Raw genomic sequence first — 26,312 nt, 5'->3', positions numbered from 1 at the left:
TCACTTTAGTGAAATAGTCAGGGGATGATTTTTAAAAGCTTCTTGGATTTGTTCTTTTGAAGAAAGCCACATTGGGAGGGGGTGTGTGTGTCAAATGTCTGAAATTATGCTGCACTTTTGTATACAGAACACCTTGCAATTTTGAATTGGTAATTTATTTGGAAACAGTTGATGCTAAATCAATGCAGTGGTTTGTAATGGGGGAGGAAGAGGTGTCAGTTGGGGAGGGGCTCAGAATCACCAGGTTTCCTCCCCTTGTTTACAGCCTTGCCTCTGACTGGGGTTAACTCCGTGTGCTCCATTGGACCAGATGCCATATAGAGCTGCTCCCTGAAGATCATTTGTTTCCTTGATGGGGAACATTTCTGAGCAGAGCATATTGGTTGCCATAGAGAAAGAAGAAATAAAAGGAAGAACACTCGTCACATTAAGCTATATGTTTGTGCACTGGGCTTTAGATAAAAGGACCTTGATTCAGCCAAAGAGGAGAAGCCAAACTAGAGATTTCTAGGACCACTAAAACTAGCTTTATTTTGTTTTGGACTTTTACAGTTGAAACATATAAGCTAATTTTATTGGTTGTTGTTAATTTTATATGACACGGTTTACTGAACAAAATAAACTTTGCTTAGCACTACACTATTGACTAGTCAGCAGGGGGCGCACTGACTCGACTTAGCAGGAGCTGAGGAAAATGTAGCCAGTTCAAAAGCAAATCTGTCTTTCCAAACTTGCCAGAAGAACAAACACCCTTACCTTTCCTGTGTATGTTCAAGGGAAGAAAGGAAATGATTGGACAACACAGGATTTTAAAATACCAGGACAGTGATCTCTCCCACGCTAGCCATGTCTGCAAATGATCCAGGAAGTCAGAGAGTGTTGAAACTGTTTCTCCCTGGAAAGTATGGCTAGGGCTCTTTATGAGAGAGAGAGAGAGAGAGAGAGAGAGAGAGAGAGAGAGAGAGAGAGAGAGAGAGAGAGAGAGAGAGAGAGAGAGAGAGAGAGAGAGAGAGGAGAGAGAAAACATTGAGAACAGTAGAACAGTTAAAGAATTTCTGTTATGGTTACAGTATAGGTTACTTAGGAAACTATCAGGCTGATGATGACAGATATTTTTTAGAATTGAACTAGAAAGCAAAATGAATTCTGAAGCAGTATATGTAAAAATGATGGTTCTTTCAGCAGGATATAATCTCACAATTGGGTATAACAGGGTCTTGAGGATATAGGAGGTGCTGGGATCTTTCAGTCCATTTGATACCTAGTAGCTATTTTCATTCCCACTGTTCTTCAAAGGATTTAACAGTTAGCCTTGAAAGGCTTTGTAGAGAAAAGAAAATGCAATCTAGACAGAGGGTAGAGGTAACCGTGGACTTGAACCTTTTTAAGGACAGATAAAGTGGAATTTTAGTGGAGCATAAAGTTTCTGCCTCCAAGATGTTTTTTTTTTTTTTTCCTTTTGTGTATGGGTGCTGCCAATGAAAACCGTAACAAAGAGCCAAAAAGTTCTGTAGCAAAGTAGGAGGCTACCTAAAACAGCAAAGAGCAAATCCTAGTTGGTTTTGAGGATTTAGTCAGTTTGTCTCCAACAATTTTCCCAAGGAGATTTAGAGAGTTACTAAGAAAGACAAGGCTTGAGTGACTAGGGCGTGAAGCTGGCTTCCACAGTGCAGCTGAAGGCACCTGTGAATAAGAGTCACAAAGCCTGACCTTTCTGATAGCTTCGCTGCTCCTCTAGGGGTGGGGGCTGTTGCCACTGGCTTCATTTCAACACTGCTCCAAGCCAACCAGGCTTCAGCCTTAAGTTTTTCTTTGAAACTAATTTTAGCAGGTCAGGGTTGGATTGAAGGGTGAGCTCATCTAGGTTTGAAAGATTATAGGAATCATGCAAGCAAGAGAGACTCACTCAGATACACTTGAACCATTTGATTTCACCTGGACCTTACACTTAGTCAGGAAATGCACTGTCAGGTTTGTGCTAATAAAACCGAGTGGAGAATTGGGGAAATTGTAATTTGAGCACAAACACTGCTTTCTTCCTCAGCACTGCGTTGCAGACAAAAGACTTCTAGGAGTCCACAGAATGGGACAAGACCCAAAACCTAGCTTGCTTTGCACGCCCAGGGTTGTTCAAAGCATTCAGAATGTACTAGTAGAAAAAGACACTTTTTAAAAATTCATTCATATCGCAAAACATTGGCGAAGGCCTCCCTATTCTTCACATAGCACATTCTCCCATTCTCCTGTGTTATAGTTCCTGGGAGCTATGGTTGTCTAAGCAGCTGCTCCCCCCCCCTTTTCTTTCTCAAAAAACATACTCAAAAGAACAGGGAAGTGGAGGGAACCCTCGTGATTTCTATAGATTTAGATACCTTTCAGTAAAAGAAGCAGAATATAAGAATTTGGGGGTAAAGCAACAAGTTAATTTGAGGTGAGCTGCTACTTTACAGGGACCACGTTAGAATTCTGCGATGTCTTGAGGGTGGGAATAATCAAGGTGGGTATAAATTAAGATCCAAAGTTCTGGGCAAAAGCTACAGACTTAATTGTTGAGGATGGTGAAATTGCTTTTGCCAAATGAGAGAATGCAGAAAATTACCTGAGTCAGATGTGCCCAAGATGAAACGGGCACCCCCTCACTGGCTTCCATTTGGCAATGATAAGGCAGTCCAATAAAGCACAGCACAAAAGCAGTTTCTCTTAGCATTTACACATTAAAATAAATGTTCAACCTACCTACAGTCTGTACTGTATGGCTTATACAAAAGAGGGGGGGGGCTCTGCAGCACCGGCTTTTGGTTAGAAAAGGGGCTTTACCTAGTGGACAGTGAACGAGCCATTTCTTGGTATTGCTATGGTTTTGGAGTGTGTATTGCCCCTGCTTTGTGTCCTTTTAATAGCTGGTCTATATGATCTGAAGGAAGGGAGTGAGCACTTAGGTTTTTTGGGGAACAGTTTGAAGGAGTAATTATGAATTCAAAGACACTATGATTCCTTAAAGTAAGTTCCCTTCTTCTTAAACTAGAGGGCATTTCTAATTGTGGAAAATAAACTGAGAAAGCACAGTAACTTGGTAATCCTGTATGTGCTTTTGAAGCAACCCATTTCCAACTGTTTGCTCACTCTAGCTGTGTGCATGGACCTGTCAAGGCTGGTAATGCTCTCTTCCAATTGCTGGAGAAGCTGCAACTAATGGATTATTCTTGGCTGCCCTTCACCACCCTTCCTGTGCTCCCCGACATCATGGTCTCTTTCAAATTTCAACTCCTAGCACTAGGTAACACAGAGCCCAGCTGATAGACTAGAGGTGATGGTGAAAATATGATTCATTTGCAACAAACGTGGATATGTCCTAGCTAGAAAAATATTTCAAGGTAAATTTGGTGTGTGTGTGGATGTGTGTGTGTCATAAAAACAAACAACAAACAAACAAACAAACAAACCAAACAATAGCCCAGTAATATGAACTGAGCTTTACCAGAGGTGTCTGGTAAATTATATTCGTGCACCAGTCCTGGTCCTAAGAGATTGGAGTTACTCTTTGCTTGAGGTCTTCCCCCACCAAGCATCGCCTCTAAGTGTTACAGCATCTTCTCTGAGGCCCAACCAACAAACGGTGCTGGGATGGAGAAGAAAGCTGGTGTAGCATCTTAGAGAGCAATTCTTGTACTTTTGTGCCTTTTTCTTGTTGTTGTTTTGTTTTGACATTTGACCTTAGCTACTGTCCGAGGAGCCTGGTGTAGATCGGGCATTTCGTGCTGATGGTTGCTGCTCTTTTCACATCTGCCAAACAGTGCTTCCTGGCTTCTTTTCTCCTCTGCTACTGGAGCCCTCCTTTCACTGTTCTGCTCCTTCCCTGGGGCCCTCTCCAACTCAGTGCCTGCCTGGGACAGCCCTACTTTATGGTGTTTTCAAGAAAATGTAGTCGTTGCTATCCACTTTAGAAAGCACAGTGGCAAGTGTATTCGCAGAGAGTTGATGCTTCTGATATCCCACAGTTTGCAAGAATATAATTTCAGCCACTAAACTACTTAACGGAAGTCTAGGTGTTAGAATGATGTGACCTTGCTCACAATGGCTTCCTGTGTGTCCAGTATTGCTTTTTCATATTTGCCTTTCTGCCTAAATTTTCTGCAAGGACCCTGGTTAGTAAAGCCCGAGGAGGAAAGGATCCCTGGCTCAGAGCGACAGTTGATAAACATCAAACAATTTAGTATTAAACCAGGGCACACACACACACACACACACACACAAAATCACCCAGAAGTCGCGGCATATACTCTGTCAAATGCCGAGGAGGACTGTTTTTCTCTCATTTTTATCCCACAAAACCGATCAAGTAAAATTTTGCTTGGAGTACACAGCATTCAAAGTACCCCAAATTAAAAAATTGTACGATTTTATTGGTAGGGTCTTGGCAGCAATTCCCATCCAGGGTTAGAATGCACGATTAGAACTCCCCCCCCCCCAGGAGACTTGGGTTCCCATTTTCATATGGAATGGGGTTTCCATTCCACGGTGTGTGTGTGTGTGTGTGTGTGTGTGTGTGTGTGTGTGTGTGTGTGTGTGGTGTCTTTCTCTCCTCCCCGACTCGACTCTACCATTTATGTGATTTGTGGGAGCCGACAGGGACATTTGCCGAATTCGGCAGGAATCTGTTGGGCCTCAGGGCTAAGTCTGTCTTTCTTCGAACTCGTTCTAAGGGCATTTTATTTTATTTAGAGTGCAGTTTGCATAATAAAATTAAAAGGCTCCCATTACCTCCCCCTTTCTGCCAGCGACTGCCCAGAAAGGTCTTTTAGAATGTTATTTGAACATAGAGCTGTCTGCAGAATCCGGTTAACAGTGCTTTTCCATGGGAAAGAAAAAAAGGGGAAAAAAGCTAACCCTCAAAGCGAGAAGGTAAAAGGAGTGAGGTGGAGAGAAAAGCTGGTTGAGATGGAGGAGACTTGAGCGGGCATGAGAGAACAGCAAGGCTGCTGAGGTGGCAGGACCAGATAGATAAGAGCTGAGTCACCCAACAGGTCTTTGGGCACACAAGAAAAAAACAAAAAAAAACCCCCAAAAAACCACAGACGCCCAGAAAAATCTGGGTGCAAATTGTACCCATCTTTGGGGCCTCCTTCTCGCCCGGCCATAGGAGCGCTGCCTTGGAGCTTGGCACCGCCTGCCTGCCTTTGTCACCCGTTCTGAGCGCGGCCACGAGCTCCCGCGGCGGGCTTTGTTCCCGCGGAGCGGGGCAGGACCCCTAGCACCGCCGCGCGTCCCCGACCGCCCCTGAGCTGGGGACCGTGGGGGTGGGGAACGCGCTACAGAAAGGGGGACCTGAGAAGCTCCGGTGGGCAGGGCGTTTGAGCCCGGGATTTCGTTTCTTTGCTCCCTTCGTAATTGAGCTGTTCTCCCGTCGCGGAGGGGGTCTTGGTTGAGCAGGAGGCAAGAGAGCTGCAAAGGGGGCGCCCGTTTTCAGCCCATAGCTGGGCAAAGAACTATCCGCGCTTCTGTCCACCGATTTGTATGGTATGCATGCATGCATGCATGTATGCATGCAAGGATGGATGGATGCATGGTTGGATGACGGATGAGGATGAGGAAAACCGTTGAATTGGGTCCCAGGGTCTGGGCTTCTGATTCGGGTTTTGAGGACTTCAGGGCGTCTCAGGTTGGTGTGGTTGGTTAACACGGAAAACCTGTTCTCTAGGTGCTTTGGGGCCGCGGGTGGGCGCTGTGGATATACCCTTGGGGTCAAGGAGCTGCACAACCACAGCGTGCAGATCTCTGCAGTGGAGGCCTGTGGCGAGGGACAAAGAAGTAGATACTGGGAGCGAGCAGAGGAGAGGCGCGTACTGGAATCTACGCACTCTTTCGCACACCGAGGCTCGGGCCCTACCCCAAGAGCCCTCCCTTCCCCCCTCCACCTAAGTACCTAGGGCTTTGCGTCTGTAAAGTTCGGCTACCACAGAGCCCTCTCTCTTTCCCTCCTTTCCACGCTGCTTTTAGCTACTTGGGTGTGAACGAGTGTCACCCTCTTCCCAGACATCCCCAAAGGTGTGGGCAGATTGCAAGAGTTGCGCCTCTGTTATTGTTTGTCAAACAGGCCCTTTCTCTTGGGAGAGGGTCGAGGGGCGTGAGGCGGATCCTGGGCCAGGATTACATTAATCAAAGCATTATTTCCCCAGAGAAGTCGAGCACAAATGAGAATAAATCCTAATAAAATTGGATCGCAGAAAAACGGAACGCTTTGAGTAGTCTGTGCTGCCTGATGAAATTCTCATATTTATAAGATGGGGTGTCTCTAAAAATTTTTCTGCACACCTCTGGCCTTGGCTTGGCTTGGGAAAGGCACCGAGAAGGGAGGGATGTCACTCTCTCAAGCTCAGTTGAACTTAGGCAGTGAGAAGGGGACAGAGCTACTAGGGTTTGGAGTGTCGCAAAATCTGCTCTCAGTTTTAATCAGACACTTTCCTCCGGTTCTGTTCACTAGTCCTTGCAGAAGTCCAGGGTCCAATCAAGTCTCGATCGATGTCCTTGTGAGGTCCTGAACTTGTTCCTTTGGGTACGTGGCTCTCGCTTTTCAAGTGATCAAGGCTGTAGGGTGGGCAAAACCCCGTGGTTGAAGGCACGTGGTTTACAGGGCATTTCCTCCTCCAGCCTAAAGCCCAGCCTGTTTGCGGGGTTCCGAAGAGAGTGCCAGTCACCCCGCGTGTGTCAAGCGAAAGAGCTTGCGTGTCCGCGAGATTTCAAATACTTTCTGGCCATCCCTAGGAAGCAAGGTTCATACTTCATCTTTCTGTCCCCCCCCCCCCCCCCCGCCACACACACACACAAGTGGTAGAAAACTTTTCTCGCTTTGCGAGGCTCTCCTAGGGAAAAGACATCCCTCGTCCCCCAATACGCAGAGGAGATGTGACCCTGCAGAATCACTTGGTCAGCAGGCTATCTCTCCCTGCATCCCGCACCCAGGCACCTTTTAGCTACTGAGCATAGAAAACAAACAAACAAAAAAGGATTGAGAACTGTGACGTCTCCTGGTCCTAGATGGTGACTAATGTGACCGTAACATATCCCGACCCCTTCGGAAGGAGCTAGCTCTAGTGCTCTGGGGATGGCGGGTAGCCCCGCGGGCGCCACCGTGAGGGCGCCCTCTGCAGGCGGGCTCGGAGAGGGCTCGCGCTTGTGCCCAGCTGCGTTGGGTCCCTCAACTGCCCGCGTGCCAGCCAGGTTCCCCCATGCGCGCGCGCACAGCCCCAACTCAGGCGGTGCGATCAGTCACTTAGTGCCCTCCCCAAGGCGAGTTCCCAGCGGCTGCAGGAAAGAGCTACCAAAAATGCACCCCCCACCCCAGATCCTTGTTGTCCCCTCCCGCCACTGCTCGCCCCTGCAGCCACCTGCCCGTCACGTCTCTTCGGGGCCTCGGCCCACGGGCTCCAGAGCCCGCAGTGCCTCTCTACTTCCTTGAGGGGGCTGCGCCAGGAAGGGCAGGGCCGTCGCCCTTAAAGGGGGACGTCGCCCCACGGTCTGGCCAGAGACACCATTGGGAATAGTGTGCGTGAGCGCGTGTGTGCGTGTGCTAAGGCGTGTGCGTGTGAGTGAGGCGCGCGCGCAGGACAGCGCGGGGCAGGGCAGGGCTTGGAAAGGCAGGACAGGAGGGGCAGCAGGATGCTCAATGCTAGTTGTTTTCCTCCTGTGTGGGTACCTATAGTGCAGAGCTTAGAGTCCTCTGTCTGCCCCAGGCTTGTTCTCTATCCACTGTGCGTCCCTCTCTCTTTTGGTTAGGTCATCTCTGCAGATCCCCAGAGATCTTCCTTGTGGTACCTCATGGTCCAGGGCTATTATGGACAGCCGGCTCCACGTGAGCCAAAGTAAAGCCTAAAGGGACAATACTAGCTAACAGGCAGCATCATCAGACGGCTTGGTTTTGCTTTAGCCTAAGGCCCACGCACTCAGAAGCTGCGTTTCAGGGAGTTTAGGGTAGTGGTTTTCTCTTGCTTTGGTCTTAAGGACTGTGACTAAAAGGTTTTTTGTTTTTGTTTTTTTGGAGGAATAGGGAGGAGGGCTTCAGCCTACAATCGTGGTCTGTCTTGCACCGTTTCAACTTCCTGGCTCCTTTCCAGTAATGGGAAATTTTAGGAGGAAGTAAAGACACCTACCTCTTTTCAGTTGTGAAATAATGACTTCCTATTCTTCTAGGCTGCGATTTCCATAATTTCATACAAAATAGGGGCTGTCAATTATCTCTCCACGAGAAAAAGGTGGACTAGTTGAAGGAAAGTTGGGACAAAATAAATTCCTCTCTCTTAAATCATTAACCAGGAACTTTTCCCCTCTCCTGTGTCCAGTCCAGTTTGTTCACTTCTCAAGGGGAGACCGGACAGGATATTTATAAACACATGAAAGGTTTTCTTCTCCTCTGGGCTGTGAACCTAAGTGCTTTTTTATAACACTAGATTTCTGAAGATCATAGAGAGAAAACCTCCTGATGCTTGCTTACACTTCCCCTCTACTGTACATTTGCCTCGATGATTTCTAATCATTCAGAACTATCTTTGGTATTTTTCAGTATGAGTAAGATTCCCTTTCTTCCGTTCTTGAGCTGCTGCTGCTGTTAGCCACAGAAGTTTGGTCCATTGTACATGGGCACATTCTATGTAAATGTATCCAGTGGGGTTGTGGATAGACCTTGTTACATGCATAAACATGTATGCTTGTGCCCTTGTATATTTACGTCATGAGTAAATATGGTATACACATATTTCTTAGACCTCATAATGTTAGACGATGCTACACAGTTCTTTGAGACATTCCTGTCCTGGAGAAAGCCTCTGACTTACTGGAACAGACACTAACCTAACTTAAGAGGCCATCCTCAGCCAGCATCTTGATACAATGTCAGTCAGTCCTTTTCATGAGATAATTTGGAGGCAGCCACATTTTAACAAAGCATGGTAACCGTGGGATGCTAGTGTTTCGGTGGATGAGCTTTTGTTGGTGAAATCAAAGTTAAGTTTTTCCTTGAATTATTTATCAGGACCTGTGCCCACAGGCTTTCCTAGGAGAAGGTAGGTGCAAAGGGGGACCGTTCCACTTTTAATTATTTAAAGCAGATGTTAACATAATATTTTAAAACTGGCCTTTTGGAAAACAGGAAATAATCATGTCTGTCAACACCCACCTTTGGGACTGTGAAAAACAAAACCCAAAATGCAATTTAATGACTTCCATTAAAAAAAAAAGTACGCAGTTAACAGTTAACTAAAATATTGCTTGGCACTCCTTCGAAGCTCCTCCTCCTCTTAAGTATAGTACAGTTTGGTAATATACTCTGCGTATTTACACATGATGTAAATATACATATGCACAAGGGTAGATGTTTATGTACAGAACATAACAAAATATATACATACCCCAACTGAATATATTTGCATAGAACGTGCCCATGTGCAGTATTCTGAAGTTCTATGATTAACAATGCGTTAAACAGTAGCAACTCAGAGAAGGAGGAACTGAGTGCATGATACTGAAACAGTTCAAAATTTCCTTTCAAACGAGGACTGGGCTTTTGGTAGCTGACACCCCAGAAAAGAGGAGATTCTTAGTACCGTTCTAAGCACAGCCCCTTTAAAAGAGTCATGTACTTAAATAATGTGTTTCGTGTAAAAGAAAAATGACAACATACTTCGAAAACTCACATTTGAAATATAAATATTCTATCTGAAGCATTGTAACCTTTGTTCTTTCCCCCCCATAGATTAAATGCTATTTTCTTAGACCAAAAGTTAGATCCTAATACACTGGGGGAAAAAAGCATCAATTTTATTTTATTTTCCTCATTTTAAAGGCATTTATTGTTATGGGCCTCTCTGTGCATTAAAAGGTGATCTGTAGGCAAACACAGTTAGAGAAGCAAGTTTGAAGCATGTATTTGCCTTTGAAATGGTTTGCATGGATGGGGTGTCATGCTACGTACCTGGTTCTTTTAAGTAATATCTTGAATCTTGAGTTTTTGGAAGCTTCTTTTCGTTGTTGTTGCTGTTAAAGATTACCGTCAAAATGAATAAATTGACAGTTGTTGGCAGGAGTCCAAATGCTCGTTTGTGTTAACCAAATGTAAAGAAATGTAGGACCTGACTTTTCTCTTTCAAGAGGTATCGGTTCTAGTTGAACAAATGAAATTGATAAAGTTTTTGAAGCTTCCTGAAGACCATGATCAGGAACTTTTTCATGAATTTCACTTACGCAGCTACCATAAGATAATCTTGACTTTTCGAGCCTACGTAAAAGTACATCTGCCTTGGAAAGTGTACACATCCATAATGACACTGATTCCGCAATACAGTTCATTGCTGTTTATTTTGAACAGTGCTTAAAAGTTTACGGTTCATCAGGGGCCTCCAAATATCAGTGACAAATGTGTGAAATAAAAATTGGTTTAACTTTATAGTTTTTCAGTGTTATTTTCTTAATACCTTTAAAAGTCCAACATTAAAATGATGGCCACAACACAATTCAAAAATTAAAAAAAAATAAAAACAAAGATCGAGAAGAAGTAAAAAAATTTCTGTAGTCGGAAGTTTAAGATGAGTTGCCTAATTTTTTTTTTTTGATAAAATTTTCTGTCTGCTGCTGTGGTGTAATCTAAGGACACAGGGATATGTACTAACTTAAGACAGTGAAATGTTCATTCAAAAATTCATCTGAAGACTCATTCACCACGACATGGGAAAATAACCTTTTCTGTCAATTTAATTAATGAAGTGGGTAAAGAAATAGTTAGGCAAGCTCAAATTACACATGTAGAGAGATTTGTAAGAATAAAGGCTTTGGCATTCATGGTCTAAAAACAGACAGAACTATAATGTAGCAAATAAGAAACCCCCAGAATGTAGGCACCAAGATTCCATTTCATTAAAAAAATTGGCAGTTAAAAGAAATGAAGGAAAAAATGCTTATTAAATCAGGGTAACTATAAAATGTTGACAGATCTCAAGTTTTATATCCAACTAGGCTCGTAGAAAACTGCAGGGTGTTGGTGGAATATAAGTTATTCTGTCAAACCATTTTTTAATAAAGAAATATCTTCTCAATGCCTTCAAATTTAAACTTAAATTCATAGACTAATCTCTCCTTCTCTCTTCCCTCCCTCCCTCCCTCCCTTCCTCCCTCCCTCCCTCCCCATTTTCTCTTCTATAGCTGTCTACTCTGCTCCATGCCAAGACTCTAAGTAGCTGGGTAAGATATAGAGTAGGGGCTCTGAGAAACCTGGGGAGGTATGAGGACTCAACCTCCATCCTTCCAAAACAATGGTAGACCATCAGTTATCTGTGGCCTCTCAGAGTCTACTTTTTTTCCTCATCCAAGGAACAGCATCTTTTAATACATGATCAGGCCATGTCTGAAGAAGGAGAATAAATTGGAGAATTGAGTTAATTATTCACAGAATTCAGGTATTTCTGCCTACCCTTCCTCTTTGCTACTGAAAAGAAATAGTGAAAATTGAACAATCTAAATTAGCTATTCTAAGTAGATTTGGAAGATTTGGAATAAGTCTGTCAGCCATCTCGGGATTCTTCTTTCTAGCAATGTCGGCAGAGACAGACATACGCCCCTGTACAGAACTGACATCATTGTGTCTGGACATTCACCCCATGTTTACATAAAGGGAGTTGAGGGGCCCGGCTTACCGGACTTTACCATGGATACCCACTGAATTGTTAGGTAACTGGTCACCTTCCTACTTTGACTCAGAGAGTCATGTAAAGGGCCCAACTGGGAACACAAAGGTCATTTATATTAAGCCGTGAATTATGTTAGTGTCTTACATGTAATGAGTTAAGGTCTTAGTCTTCTTGGATGATCCGACTTGGAGACATTTAGTTGCTCAATAAGCCTTCTGAGCTTTCCTTGCAGGGGCAGTTTTCTTTGGTGGATTTAAAGGTGCAGCCCCCTTACTCTATCCAGAGGACAAAGTTGAGAGCAGGAGAAAGGACAAGGTTAATTATTGTGGGTGGCAATGGGCTGGAGACCGTTTAATGTAGTCAGTAGGGTAGCATGGTGTTGAACCGATACGGGTTTGACTAAAGAACATTAGTAGACATTAATTACAGGCAGTTTCTTTTTTTAAAATGGTATCTAGTTGAGGATATCGTTAAAGGAAAGAGCACCTGGACTTTCTGTTGATAAACTTTGCTTTCATTCTGAAAAATTACTGGCAAATCCTGTCCCTCTGCTTTGCAGGCCCCTAATTAAACACGCTGAATACTGTTCAGCTACACACACTGCGAGCGTTAATAAAACTGTGTGCTAGGGGAGAAGAAAACCCAGCAGATTTCATTTATTTTATTTTATTTTATTTTTGTTACAGTTTCAGGAAAGAGGAGCTGTGTGGATCATGAACCGGTAATACTGTCTGTTTATTTATAAAGTTATTTTTATTATGCTAACGGGCCTTGTGTTAACCCAGGGGGAAAAAAAGGCAATACTCCTTTGAAATTTTTAATGACTCTTATTTTTGGTTACACATAAGCATAGAAAAATACTTACCAGATTACCTATGTGCCTGCAGAGAAATTAAACATATAGAAAGGGATTAGTAAATAAGGGGGGATCATGTAACAAGTAGGTCTTTATTAGCCACCTCATTTCCCCCTTTGAGTTTTAAAATTGTATGCACTATGAAGTTATTATGGAAGAAACGCTGTTCCTCATCCCAGACCCTTTTCCTAAAGTGCGCCATCCGCGGAAGGTTTAAGGTAACAGAATGACGCACATATTGTCAGGGATGTCTTCGTCTAAGTATTTACAAAAAATAAATAAATACAAATTAATAAAAGGAAGGCATATTTACTTTGCTTTCTTTCCTTCTCATTTGAGAGGTAGGGCCGGATTCTGCCCATTGGCTGTTGGTCTCTGTGGTGAGGTAGCCATGTAATTTCTTTATCTTTCACCTGCAAATTACACACATTATTTTTCAGCTCAAAATAAGCATTCCCAATGAGTTGCATTCAGTAAATGTCTTTCACAGCATTAGTACAGAACTGAGGTACAAAAGAATATTAATCTAATACATTCCAAAATTCAAATACTTGTGATTAATAAGCATTATTATCTATAAATAAGGCCCTAATGATACTTTGGCAGTGTTGTAAACACAAGAATGAGAGGCAATTATTGTCATTATTGTTCGGCAAGCACTTCCCATGAATACCAAATGGGTATGGCTGTCCAGCTACTTGGCAAGTAAGGTCCCTGTAAAGAAACAGATGTTGGCCAATCAGGACTGGCCACTATCAGCTGCCTTTAGCCTTAGCCTTAAAGAAAGGAAGAAAGAAGGGAAGAAAGAAAGAAGAAGGAAGGAAGGGAAGAAAGGAAAGCTCAAACTCAAACATTAAAAACCATTGTGCTGTGATTTTTTTCAAGACCCCTCTTTATTATTAACAAAAATCCATCTTGAAAATAATGCTGCTGCCCACTCCTGGCGTTGGAGAGCTACAGACAGCAGCAGACATTGTGCTATATGGTAGCAAGAGTCTCATTCGTGAAATTCCCAGGCCCTACGTGATGAGAGTTCTTCGAGTAAAATCAACTGTGAACAGGAAGGAAGATGCATCAACTAAGAAATCCCTCAGGGAAAAAGTGACCAGACTGACTCTTTTCTCCTCCCCCAGGACACTCAAAGCTCCACATTTTACTAAACGCTTTCCACCAGGCTTTTCTGACTCTTGTGAGGGTTGGGAGTAGCTGCAGTTTGACTTAGCCTCATAGATGTCTCTTCAGAGGGTCTGGCCTGTATATCAGCTCTGTACTCCGAGCCTTGGACATCAACCCAGGACCAGGTGTATCAAGAACTGACTTTTTGCTTGCAGTTTAATGACACTGGGTAACAGCCAAATCGATTTTTGTAGGCATCGAAGTAAGTTTTGTATACATTTTTCCCTGTGAAGGATCAGTGCGTTAACCACTGGTTATGGTTTGTTTTCTCTTCCTAAATCCTCACCTGAGCCTTATGTTTTAAAGGTGGTACAGTTCTGAGTGGCAGACCTTGGGGAAACATTGACTTGGTATCTCAGGACGTTGCCTTTGGGTCAATTCAGGCAAGGCAAGGACTGGCTGTGGTGGGCTTGGTAGGAGATGCTGTGAAGACCAACCTCTTCGCTGACTATTGTCAGCTATCAATTTTAGCATGAGAGCGTTCTTAGGGAGAGCACTTGGTGGGAGGAATAGCAACCAGCTGGATGTGAGATTTTTCAGTTTAAACTCCTTTTCCCAATAGATGTCTCTTTAGCATCACTTTAAATTGGATAGGATTTTCCTTTTGTGCCTGCTGGGAATCGAAAACAAGCTAAGGCCATTGTTTTCACAATGAACAGAGAGAGGGCAGCCGCAGGATCTTTCAACATAGGGGAATCTTCACTTGGCTCTGTCTAGAATTGCCCTTCTTACCCTCCATCTGCGTTTTGCCAAGGGGGTCAGATTACCATGCCCATGAGCACATGCCAAAGCCATGTGGCAGAAGGCAGTTGTGTGGGTCTTTATCTGGATCCCGTTCCCTTTCTCTCCCCTTCTTTTGCATGCTGAATTTCTCTGCATGGAATGGAGGGCACCTTAACCCACCAGGACTGAGCATTCTTTGATCAATTCCTTTTAGGGGAGACAAGAACAGTTGAATTCTTCTGGATAAATTCCTCTCTTTTGTGAGCAGGGTGACTCCAAGAATTTCCATCACCATAAAGCCAATATGGATGGTGGCGTTAATAATGTTAGACTATTTTGCTAAGAACTTCTAACGAATCAGATACGGAAGTTTAAACCTTGTATGTATCCCTCTTCTCAGACTCTCCTCCGTGTGGACTCTGTTTGGGGATTGATAGAGGCATCAGCTGAAGGACAGAGGGATACACCACCCGGCAAGGTCATGTTATGGGGACACCATGGTTTTGAAGTTGTATCTTGCCTGCTAAAGACAATGTCTTTCTATGACGATGGTTTACTATTTTCCAAATTTCTGTGTATGTGGGTGGGGCTTGGATGCCTCCATTCTCTGTCCATCCTGGCATCTTGGAGCTCTCCGGACACTGCCCCTTCAGGATACCTCTGTGTTACTTTATGAGATGGTTCTGTGACATTTGGTGGGTTCAGTCTCCTCAGCTCATTTTGTATCAGAACAAAGGTGGCAAATGTTCCTAAGGTCTCACAGACCTTCATAGTTCATTTTCTCTGTACTCCAGCCCTTTGGGAAAATGAGGGCAGAAGATGGGCTCCCTAATTAACTTGGCACAGTTCTTCTGTGGATACTGCATTTACATGAAGCACGGTAGGTTAAGCTAAGCATCTTTGCAAGTGCATGGTTGTATCTATACTCTCTTGTGTTTACTGCCTAGTCAGAACAGTTTTGGCTTCTGTGTTTCCCCAAACCCTGAGAAAGAAAGCCACTTACTGATGGAAAGCAACACCCCTACCCAGGACATTGGCTACTGGTACAGGAGCTTTGACCCTGTTGTGGGGGGTCACCGGGGCTTGCCGATGGCACTGCATTGAACACCAGTTTGAATAGTGAGCACCTATTACACAAAGGAGCACTGTCCAGGCATCCTAGGAGTCATGACACTGCCTGGGAGGCAGTGACAGTGTTTCAGATCCACCCAGTATCCATGGAGGGTGGACTCTGAGCCAGCCTTGCCTACAGTCCCTCTCTAGAGGGAATATGGACTATGGGCTGCTGCTAGAAAAAAGAAAATCTGTATTTTCACCTGGAGCTGGAGAGGACACATGTGCAGGTTTGGAAACAAGTGTCCTCCACTCATGGTGACAGGGATATGCAGTATGTGAAAACTTCAATGGTAACTTTGCTTTACATGAGACTTTCACTGCTGTCACTGGGCTCAGAAGGGCAAAATGTATTTGTTAAGATCAAAGTGAAAAGTTACTTGGATTTCAGAGAATGACGGTTCACTACTTGGTCCATCATTTAAATATTATTTCTCCAAGAAGAATTCGAGGCAGTGTACGGTGAAGAAATGAAGTGGGTGAGAGTTTGTAGCTGTTGAAATGTGGCAGAGAAGTGCCTTGTTCTCTCTAGAGATGCTCGAGCCTCGTGGAATATAGGACTTGCTCTTTCCTTAACAAAAAGAAAAAATAACTTTTACAGCGAGTCATCATTCTTCGTAACTATTATTTACAAAAGGACGAAAACCCAAAGTGTTTTCAAGGTGGCTGCTGTGGGACATGAAAACATTTCTTAACTACTTTGATGTATATATATAAAATCAAAAATGTTCAGAGAAGAGTTTACTGGACCCTTGCTTAGTCTCAATGCAAAAGCTCATTTTTAGTCAGATAAATTTTGTAACAGAGAAAGAGTTACAAAATTCTTTGAAAATCATTAATGCTGACCACTGACATTTTACTTCCAGCACTTAATTCCCATAAGACACTTCGATAGTTTGGAAAACAGAGATCACACTTGTTTCAGAAAATGAATACGTGATACATGCTTTACTTCTGTTTTTGTTTGTTTCATTGTGCAGATCAGAGGCAGCTACAGTAAAGAGCGAGGGGGGAAGCTCCTTATATTCAGGGACTATGGGTTCCTACACTTTCTCTCACAGTGGCTTAGGCTGTGGTCGCCTCAGTGTAACACTTTCTGGGTTCAGCTTTTCTTATCCATTAAATCTAGGTGTGGAGTGGAGCTGATATTGTGTTTGTAATTTTCTGTCATCTAGAGAACCCATTAATGTAGGCATGGCTCTTTTTATATGTGGTTAGATTTTAACTGGTAGGGAACTTGTGGGTAAAGAATCCAGACGATTTTGCTGTGTAGCATAAATCAATAAGTGGAAATGTATCCATCGACAACATTTGTATTTCTCCCTATTACAAAGCCCTGCTATCTCTTTGAATACAATACACTTTTATGCCCCATTAAAGCATGCTTGACATAGCTTTCAACTACTTGCAAATGCTGAGAACTTGAAAAACATAACATTTACAAAAGATACATCTGGTGCATATTTATATGACTTGGAATAAGGAGTCATTTAAATACTGCTAAGCCATTTCCATATTAGGAGAAAAGATATTCCAGGTCCATATGTGAAATCACTAGCGAAATATGTGTAGGTTTCAATTTCTCCTGCATTTTCTTTTCCTTGACACATGTTAAAAATATGGAAATATTGATTAGGGATTAAATCATCTTTTTGAGTTGCTGGAATTGCTTTCCCTCAGAATTTTATAGATCACACAATTAGGACTAGAGTATATTACAGAGTTGGTAAGTTTTGAAAAAGAAAAGCTGCTTACTCTGGGGCAGAATTTCTTAACTTGGGGGTCATGCATCTGTTAAGCATTAAGAGATGAGGTATAGGGGCTCAGAGAAACCCCTGAGTTGATACACAATTGAGTGCATGCATACAAGTGTGTGTGAGTGTGTATGTGTGTGAGTGTGTGTGTATGTGTATGTGTGTGTGAGTGTGTGTGTATGTGAGTGTGTATGTGTGTGAGTGTGTGTGTATGTGTATGTGTGTGAGTGTGTGTATGTGTGTCTGTGAGTGTGTATGTGTGTGAGTATGTGTGTGAGTGTGTGTGTGAGTGTGTATGTATGTGTATGTGAGTGTGTGTATGTGTATGTGTGTGTGAGTGTGTGTATGTGTGTCTGTGAGTGTGTATGTGTGTGAGTGTGTGTATGTGTATGTGAGTGTGTGTGTGAGTGTTTTAGTGTGTGTGTATGTGTGAGTGTGTGTATGTGTATGTGAGTGTGTGTGTGAGTGTTTTAGTGTGTGTGTATGTGTGTCTGTGAGTGTGTATGTGTGTATGTGTGTGAGTGTGTATGTATGTGTATGTGAGTATGTGTGTGAGTGTTTGAGTGTGTGTATGTGTGTGCATGTATGTGATTTATTCTTTTGCAGAGAATGCTTTACTTCTGTCAGTAGCTAGGAGAGGTTCTTTACTAGTGGAAAAACTTTAATTCTAGAAAACCTCAGGAATTGGCTTTTGTAAGGAGTAGGTAAGCCCTGCCTACTCTCTGTGAGCCTCCTTTATGTAAAGAAAAGATAGTTTGATGACCTCAGGTGTCCTTTCCAGCTTGGGCATTTGCATTCCTTCTTGGGCTGTTCCTGGGAAGGTTCCATGTGGAGCGCAGGTGATGTCATTCAGTTGAATAGTGTACAGTCACTGTAGAGACGTGTTTGGGAGAGAAGATATCTAAAATTGTACAACTCCTCTACAGTGCCCATGTGGCGCAGCAAGCGTGACAGCCCCCTCCCCTCCAGCTCTCACACGCACTTTAACTCACGTTGCGGGTTCCGTTTTCAGCTGGAAGAAGTGAGGAATCAAGGTTAAGGGTGTTATGTTCTCTACCGCATAGAACAAATAAGGACGACATAAATGGAAGATTTGAAATCTCCTTGTCAATTTCCTATCTGTTGTCAGTCTGAATGATTTCCAAATCAGAAGAACGCATGGGGATCTGTTTTCCCATCAGTTCTGAGCCTAAGGAATTTGAAGATGGAGTTCTGGGCCAGGAAATGGTCCTGTTTTGAATTCAGAGGCTCTGGGGCTGTGCACAGATGCCAGGCTTTTGATAGATTCCGAAAGATTCCACATGGTATTTCAACCTCAGAGGTCAGAAAGAATTCCTCATTCCTCGGAGGGGCACTCAGAGAATGACAGAAGTGGCCTGGGAGTTTTGTTATTCCTTCGAGAGAGCTGCTCATGCCTCTGCAGGCTTCGGTGACATGGTCAGCTAGATGCACCCACTCTCCTCACATAGAATGTTCTTCCAGTGGGCGTGAACAGCCTTAGTCTAGAGGCTGTTTCTGAATTTCTATATATTTGGCACAGTGCCACTTCAACTTCTAGAAGGCTCTGGAATCTTCTCACCTCACATTTAATTATTGTGTTGTCATGTAGACCCGATTTCAGAGATAGTGGGACCCCATTGTGCAGCAGTCTTGAGAGGGTCACTTGAAAGATTCCCTTAGGTTGTTTTAGAGCCTTTGTGGTATGTCAGATCCATGTTTTGGCTGAGTGAATGGATTAGACTTACATGCATTCTGCACTCCAATTGCCAACCTTCCCTTTGTCTTTTCCTAACTAAACCTCTGTTTTACATTTTGGAGAGATCAAACCTCAGTGTAACAACGGGTAATGTTCAGGTTCTCTGGAAGATGATTTGTCAGAAAGACAGACAGTCACAGGGATAGGTAGACAGACAGATACACACACAGACATAGATAAATAGATGATAGATAGAGGATAGCTAGTTAGATGATGGATAGATGGATGGATGGATAGATGGATGGATAGATGGATGGATAGATAGATAGATAGAGAGATAGATAGATAGATTTCAGGATTGTAATACAGACTATGGGCATACGTCAATGGTATTGTCCTTACCTGGTATAGGTATGTGAGGTCCTGGTTTTCATCCCCATCACCCTCATTCCCCTAAAATTAAACACTAAATTTTAAGCAATGACTGAAACAGAACAGAGATGTTATATATACCCCCACCATCCATGGCTATGATTTTTCTTGCCTCCTGAAGCAATGTCAAAACCAGAAACATACCTTGCCAGAATTTTCCCTCTTAGCACTTTGCTAGTTGACACCCTGCACTATCTTCTCTGATAGAACGATACCCGGACTCTGAGCCCACAGCAAGGTTTCAATTTGGACAATTTGGTTATGTTGTGACCCAGGGCCTGGAACTTACTGTGTAGACTGAGCTAGCCTGAAACTCACAGATGTCTCTACCTTCCTCTGCCTCCGGAATGCCGCCATTAAAGTCGCGAGCCACCACACCCCGCAAAGAGCTATTTTTATTATTTTCTGTTTATACGTAGGTATTGTATATACATTGGGCGTGAGTGTGTCTGTGTGTGTCTGTGTCTGTGCGTCTGTGAGAATGCCACATGAATGTGGAGAACAGGAGAGGGCACTGGATTCCCTGGAACTAGAGCTACAAGTAGCTGTGAGCAGTAGGGCCTGGTGCTGGCAGCTGAGCACTGGGCCTCCGGAGGAGGATGTCTAACTGCTGAACCATCTCTCCAGCATGAGGCTAGTCAGTTTTCAAAGGAGTGGAGACTACATTGCCCATTTTTTCTCTTTTTAATTTTTATTAGATATATTTCTTTATTTACATTTCACATATTGTCCATTTTTGATGCTATTTTGTCTCCACGGGTGGAGATCTGACATGACTGCCCACAGTTGGGAGATCTGATTCCTTTTGTTCCTTTGGAGCCTGCCAGGGCCTAGCTGAGTTCCTGGCCAGCCTACAGATGCATTGTGGTTCGGGGATTTGTATTCCGTTTTCTACCTAGGACAATCCATATTGAAAACTCTCTGTCTGTTGTTGATAAAGCCATCAAAGAAGGCAGAGTGATATCCGTTTGTGCTAGCTGGTACACGGCTGTGCTGCCCGCTGCAGACTCCAGCATGCCTCTTGGCAGACAGGCATATGTCTGGTTAATACCACTTCAGTATCATAAGGACTTTGTGGGAAGTAGCACAGAGATGTAGGAACCTGAATAGAGAAAGTACTCTGTAAGTCAGAAGTGGGCGCCATTCGCAGCGCCTCAGCATTGATCTGCAGCCAACGTGGAAGATGGTCCGAAAGAGACCATGGAAGAGAGAAAACCGACGAGATGGCGGATGCGCTTGTGTGGTGTTTTGGGAAATGCTTCCCAGCCCTTTGGCTGCCGCCGCCATGCTTGTTCTCATTGTTCTGATTTTGAAACACTGTTTCCTCTTCTTGTTCGGGCGGGGTACTACTGATCAGAACTTAGGTGTGGAGCACCAGCTCAGAGAGGTTTATAGGCTCGCATAGGAGGAAGGAGATCCTTCAATTTGGTCACTGAGCCTGGGAAAATATCAGGGAGTATTTTCTTACGTCTTACAAAAGCGTTTCACCGTTTATGTGAATTCTTGAGCAGTTATGTGAAGAAAATAGGAAACAGTTTATCTATAGATGCCATACCACTGTTTTATTCAATGAAAACCGAAGATCAGAATTCTAGATTCTTCTCTAGCATCACACAGATGATCCAGGACGGTTTTGGTTATCAGTATTTCTACTTTGGGGCTAGAAAACGTTATCATTCTAACTATAAAAACAGCATTTTGTCCCTTCCTTCCTTCCTTCCTTCCTTCCTTCCTTCCTTCCTTCCTTCCTTCCTCCCTTAAACTGGTTGTTCTCAATATTATTTAAGGTGCAAATTTTCTCTTTCTGGGCTGCTATGAACCAGCAAGAGTTTGTCAGTGACAAGGATTGGTACAGTCGACAGGGAAGTGTTCTTTTTCAGAGGTGCAATTCACTGCAGGAAAAGGTGTGGCACATGAAATTATCTCTCAAACTTTCGGATGTATGGGTTTGGAGTATAGAAGGGAATGTCTATATTGCAGGTACAAGTCTGAAGAACAGCCATGTGGTCTAACTCCTATGAGGAAGTGGCACACATTGTTTAATTCTGAGAGAAGTACGTTGTGTATCCTATGCTTAAATGGCCGGCCCATTTTTGTTAAAAGTTATTGATACATTCAGCTAAAACTTCTAGTGAGATGGTGGGGGGAGGGTTAACTCAGGAAACAGATTCGGAAGGGCTAAATTTTGAGACAAGAGTTGCAGGGTTCCAGCAGCTATGTCAAAATCAAAGAACAGCATGGAGAAATGTAGGCAGGGCCCCCATGCCTTTTGCAAAGTCATGGAACAGATTGGGAACATATTCTGTAAGGATTTGAGATGAATGTGAGCCGTGAGGGGTAGGGAAATAAATGGAAAGACTTTAATAAAAATCTGGAGGTTTACAAAAAATCTCCCCTTTTATTTATTTAGCAATCTACATGTGTTTTGAATAATAAAAGGCTTTCCTTTCTCTGAGTTTTGCTGGGCTTTGACAAGAGCTAATGTGTTTATCAGCACTGGCTCAAATGATACAGCCAGTGTTGAGTCTTCCCTTGCCTCTGATGTTCATTTCAGTGTATTTTCTAAGTAGTCAGTACCTACCGACTCCTTTGTGCAGAATTATTTCGGATTGGTAGAGACCTCCCAATTTCTTCCTCCTCCTTGGTGGTGGTTTGAATGCTAAGTTACCTATAGTCTGGACATTTGAATATCTGGTCCCCCTTTGCTGGTTGTTTGTGCAGATGTAGGATATAGATCTTTGCTGAAGGAAATGTGTCACTTGGGCTGAGCTTTGAGGTTTACAAGCCTTTTGCCTTTCCAAGTTGGCTCTCTCTGTTTCCTGTTTGTGGTTCACTATATGAACTCTCCGCTGTTCCTGTTGCCATGTCTGGTGCCTGCTGCCATGTTTGCCTGTGGTGATGGTGACAGATTGATCCTTCCTGAACTTCAAACCCCAGACCAGCAACCCTCCCTTTTATAGGTTGCTTTTTGTGGTGCTTTTAAGGAAGGAGGAGAAACATAGCTGATATACTGCTCAAATACTTCTCTCTCCTCAAAAGCAATCTACTCTTCTGATACTATTCTTCCCGCCACCCTTGTTTCCTTTCTTCTCCATGATTTTGCTGGAATTTCTGCCTGTGCCTCATGGTCTATTTCCCTCTCCATATCCTTGAAAATCTTTTGACTATCGTTAGCCAGGACCTTCTTCTGTTTCTGTTCTCTTTGCTCTTATTGATGTACTATCTTGCTCTTTTCATGGTGGTTTATTTTGAAAATTCTAAGCTACTGATAAAGTCAAGCCTACATACACCACTGGACCGATGCCTCTCATACAGTTTGTGTTAACTTGTCAATTGGATTCAATCATAAGAGACTTGTCTGTGGTTGCCCAGGTGACTTTCTCTTCCTCACGGCCATAGACACTGTTTTTCTTTCTCCCCTTCTTTCTTAAAATCCTACTTTATTTGGCAAACTCGAACGCATGTTCAGGGGCTCTCAGCGGAGATTTCTGCCCTGCCGACAGTGATAGAAAGTTTGGTTCCTTCTTAACACTTACGTTGACGGCTGTGGAGGCTCACATGCAATGTGTACTTCAGGATGTGTCTGTGTTGGAGACTTAGTCCCAAGTTGGTGGTCTCCTGAAATGTCATTGAATCGTGAGAGCTCTGAAGTCACTATATTGAGTGTTCTACTAATGGGTGAGGCCAGGTAGGAAGGAGTAGGTCATAGGGATGCATACTTGAAAGATGTATCTTGTCTTTGACACCTCCCCCTTCTTCTTCTCCTCCCCTTCTTCTTTTCCTCCCCTTCCTCTTCTTCCCCCTTTCGTCTTATTCTCCTCTTCATCTTCTTCCTCTTCCTCCTCTTCCTCTGTTCCTCTTCCTCTTTCCCTCTTCCTCTTCTCCTCTTCCTCCTCTTTTTCTTCTTCTTCCTCTTCCTCCTCCTCCTTCCTTCTCTTCTTTTTGTCCCACCTCTGCCTGGCTCATCCTGTCTATCATGAGCCAAACAGCTTTGAGTTCTGTTCTGTCCTTCCACTCTGATGTTTCTGACTTTGGCCTGGAACTTGTGAGAATGTGAGTCAAACGAATGGTCAATCCCTTGTTTACCTTCGGTATTCTGTCGTAGGATGAAACCTAACAGGATAATGGCTCTACAGCCATTGTGGTTTTTAAATCAAACCTGCCTAGGAGTGTGCATGTTGTGTTGATAATTCAGGCTCTACAAGCACCGCTGTTTATATGCCCCTGGGTGAACCAATGAATTCTCTACTTCACTCTGCATTCTCAGACATAATAGAACCCAACTCAAAGGTTTTTTTTCTTCCTTTCTTTCAGGATTTTGTATTGGGTATATAAGTTTTTTTTTCCGTTCTTGCTCAGGTACAAGCTAGACACGGTAGAGGCTGGGAATGAAAAGTGTGTCCAAGCACATACGCGCCATTCACTTTATAGTGTTTTTGACAATGTCCCTGAACACTGTTGAAGACCTGATGCCTCTTTGTAGGAAGCCGGGACATTTCCTTTGGCCGTGGCAATCATGTGATTCATTTGGGAAGGAAGACGATGATCATTAAGAAGCCACATGGATCCGATGAAGGCAGTGACCACTGAGAGGTCAGCTCCATTGTGGAAAATTGGAGCTATTCAGCCTTGTAGAAAACAGGAGGTATGTGCTTATTTTCCAAGTTCAGAGAAAAAGAAAACCATCTCTTTTCTCCCCTCCCTGTTGTTCTTGGCAAGACTCAGTAAGTCTTCAACTCACAAATAAGGCCGGGCCAGGTCTTCAAAGAGCCTCTGTGCTTTGCATGCACTAAGGTTTTCAAACCCAGCTTCAGCTCTGTTGGGGATGGAGCTTGTGGGGAGGATGGGAGGTCAGGCCCAGATGGGACTTTCTCATCTGCTGCTCCAATTCACATACTGTAAAGTACTAGCTTCAATCTGGTTTTCTGGAAAAAAAATCTGTTAAAGGTGGCTGACACTTTGAGCAGTGTGTGTTTAAATGGGCAGCTCTGGAAGTGACGAGGGGGGTCTGCTTGCTTCATAGGGAGGAGATGATGCTTTATTGTTTAAAGTCAAGCACAGCTAGAAGAGATCCCTAAATTCAGATAGAATTACTGGTGTGTGTGTGTGTGTGTGTGTGTGTGTGTGTGTGTGTGTGTGTTAAAATGGTTTTCTTCATCCCTACCAGTTGTGATACCACCCCCTCTCATTTTGTAGGAACTTTCACTCTGAACTAGATCTTTGGAAAGGAATGAAAGTCTCAGAGTCTTTGTTTACTGTAGGGAGAAGTGTAGATTTCTTCTTTTCTTTATGACCACAAGTGACTGCTGTCTGTTAAGATGTGGAAAGCTGTGGTTTACCACCCAAATCTCAGTGGCTTCATATATCATGACTTTCTCTCACTCTCTCTTTAAGTCTACTGTGGATCAGACAGAGGTCGGCTTGTCATTGAGATTTAGATATCTGGAGTGATGGGAGCTCCTTCTTTACCTGCTTCTTTCACCACAGGGAGAAGGAACTCAGTGAATATTATCCTGGCTCCCAATAATTCTGCCCACTGATGACAACTGCCCCTTCTGCTCAAATTTCCTGAGTCAACATGGCCACTCCTAACTTGGACACGACTGTAGACATTCTGTGTTACAATGAGCCTAGAAGAAAAAAGAGACATGTAAGTGAACTGTGCCATGATTCTCCCCTTATCCACAAAATATCACTAGGTGTTCTCTTTATTATTATAACGAGTGCTGTAAGTCTGAACCTCAACTCCCCCAAACTGTCCTGACATTGCTGGAAGAGTGTTGTCACATGGCTCTACATGACTTCCCATGAACTGAACTCCTCTATCCTCTATACTCGTGGAACTATGAAATGCTTTCAGTGATAATGATTATGATGAAAGTAATATCTAGAATAAAAAACATGCATGAAGAACAATATGTCTTGAAATATTGACTTTTTTCTGCTTTGTTTTTTATTCTTTTAAAACTGTCCTTCAAATCATAATCAATAATAACATTATTGGTGTTAGAGAAATGGCTCAGAAATTAAGAGCATTTACTCTTCCAGAGGATCCAAGCTTTGTTCCCAGCACTCACATTGAGTGGTTCACAATTGTCTGTAACTCCAAATCTCTTTCCTGGCTTTCATTGGTATCTACATTCATAGTCAGAGACTCAGACATAAACACAGAGATAGACCCAGACACACAGACACAGACAGACATAGACACAGACATAGAGATGGACACAGAGATAGAGAGACAGAAATAGGTACAAACAGACAGACATAAAAACATATACAAGGCACATACACAGAGACACAGACAGACACAGACACAGGCATATCACTAAAAGTAAAACAAATCTTAAAAAAGAACAACATAGCTGTGATTACCTTAACATCTGATGAATAGGAATTAAGCCCCTGAAAGCACAGAAAGGGGGCTTTCTGAAGCTGAAGTCTTCTTCAGTTTATCTTTTTGGGTTTTGTAGGTCACGAGGACGCTTCTCTACTAGTGATAAAGTTGTGTTGTCACGGTTACAAATATCACCATGCTCACCATGACCACTACCACACAATCATCATCTCCATTACAATTACTACAACCCATACAACATTATCACCACCACCACCACCACTGTTACTATTAACACTGTCCCCATTACAGCTGATGTCATACTGTTACCACCACCATCATGATCACCAACACTAACACCTCCAACTACCATCACCAACAGCACTATTACTCTTAACCGCCAGCACAAGTACCACTAATTCCAACACAATTGCCATCGTCAGCATCATCAACTACCACAACTATTACAATCTTCGGTATCCTTACCACCACCACCACCATCATCATCATCATCACCGCCATTACTGCTTCCAGTACATATCACCGTCACCAC

At 43.3% G+C, this 26,312-nt stretch overlaps 1 long non-coding RNA gene across 1 annotated transcript in view; it reads left to right on the top strand.

The window, feature by feature from the left end:
* The window catches only part of Pantr1 (POU3F3 adjacent non-coding transcript 1), a 45,282-nt gene that overhangs the window by 2,848 nt on the left and 16,122 nt on the right, over window positions 1-26,312 (top strand). Inside the window, exons 2-3 of the long non-coding RNA NR_132639.2 lie at window positions 23,906-24,067; window positions 24,910-25,072. This is a non-coding gene — a long non-coding RNA (POU3F3 adjacent non-coding transcript 1). The remainder of the gene's footprint in view (window positions 1-23,905; window positions 24,068-24,909; window positions 25,073-26,312) is intronic.

The sequence above is a fragment of the Rattus norvegicus genome, chromosome 9, assembly GCF_036323735.1.
Source record: "Rattus norvegicus strain BN/NHsdMcwi chromosome 9, GRCr8, whole genome shotgun sequence".
NCBI classification, from domain to species: Eukaryota; Metazoa; Chordata; class Mammalia; order Rodentia; family Muridae; genus Rattus; species Rattus norvegicus.
The sequence above is the reverse complement of the archived record's forward strand: the minus strand, read 5'-3'. Positions and strand labels throughout refer to the sequence as shown.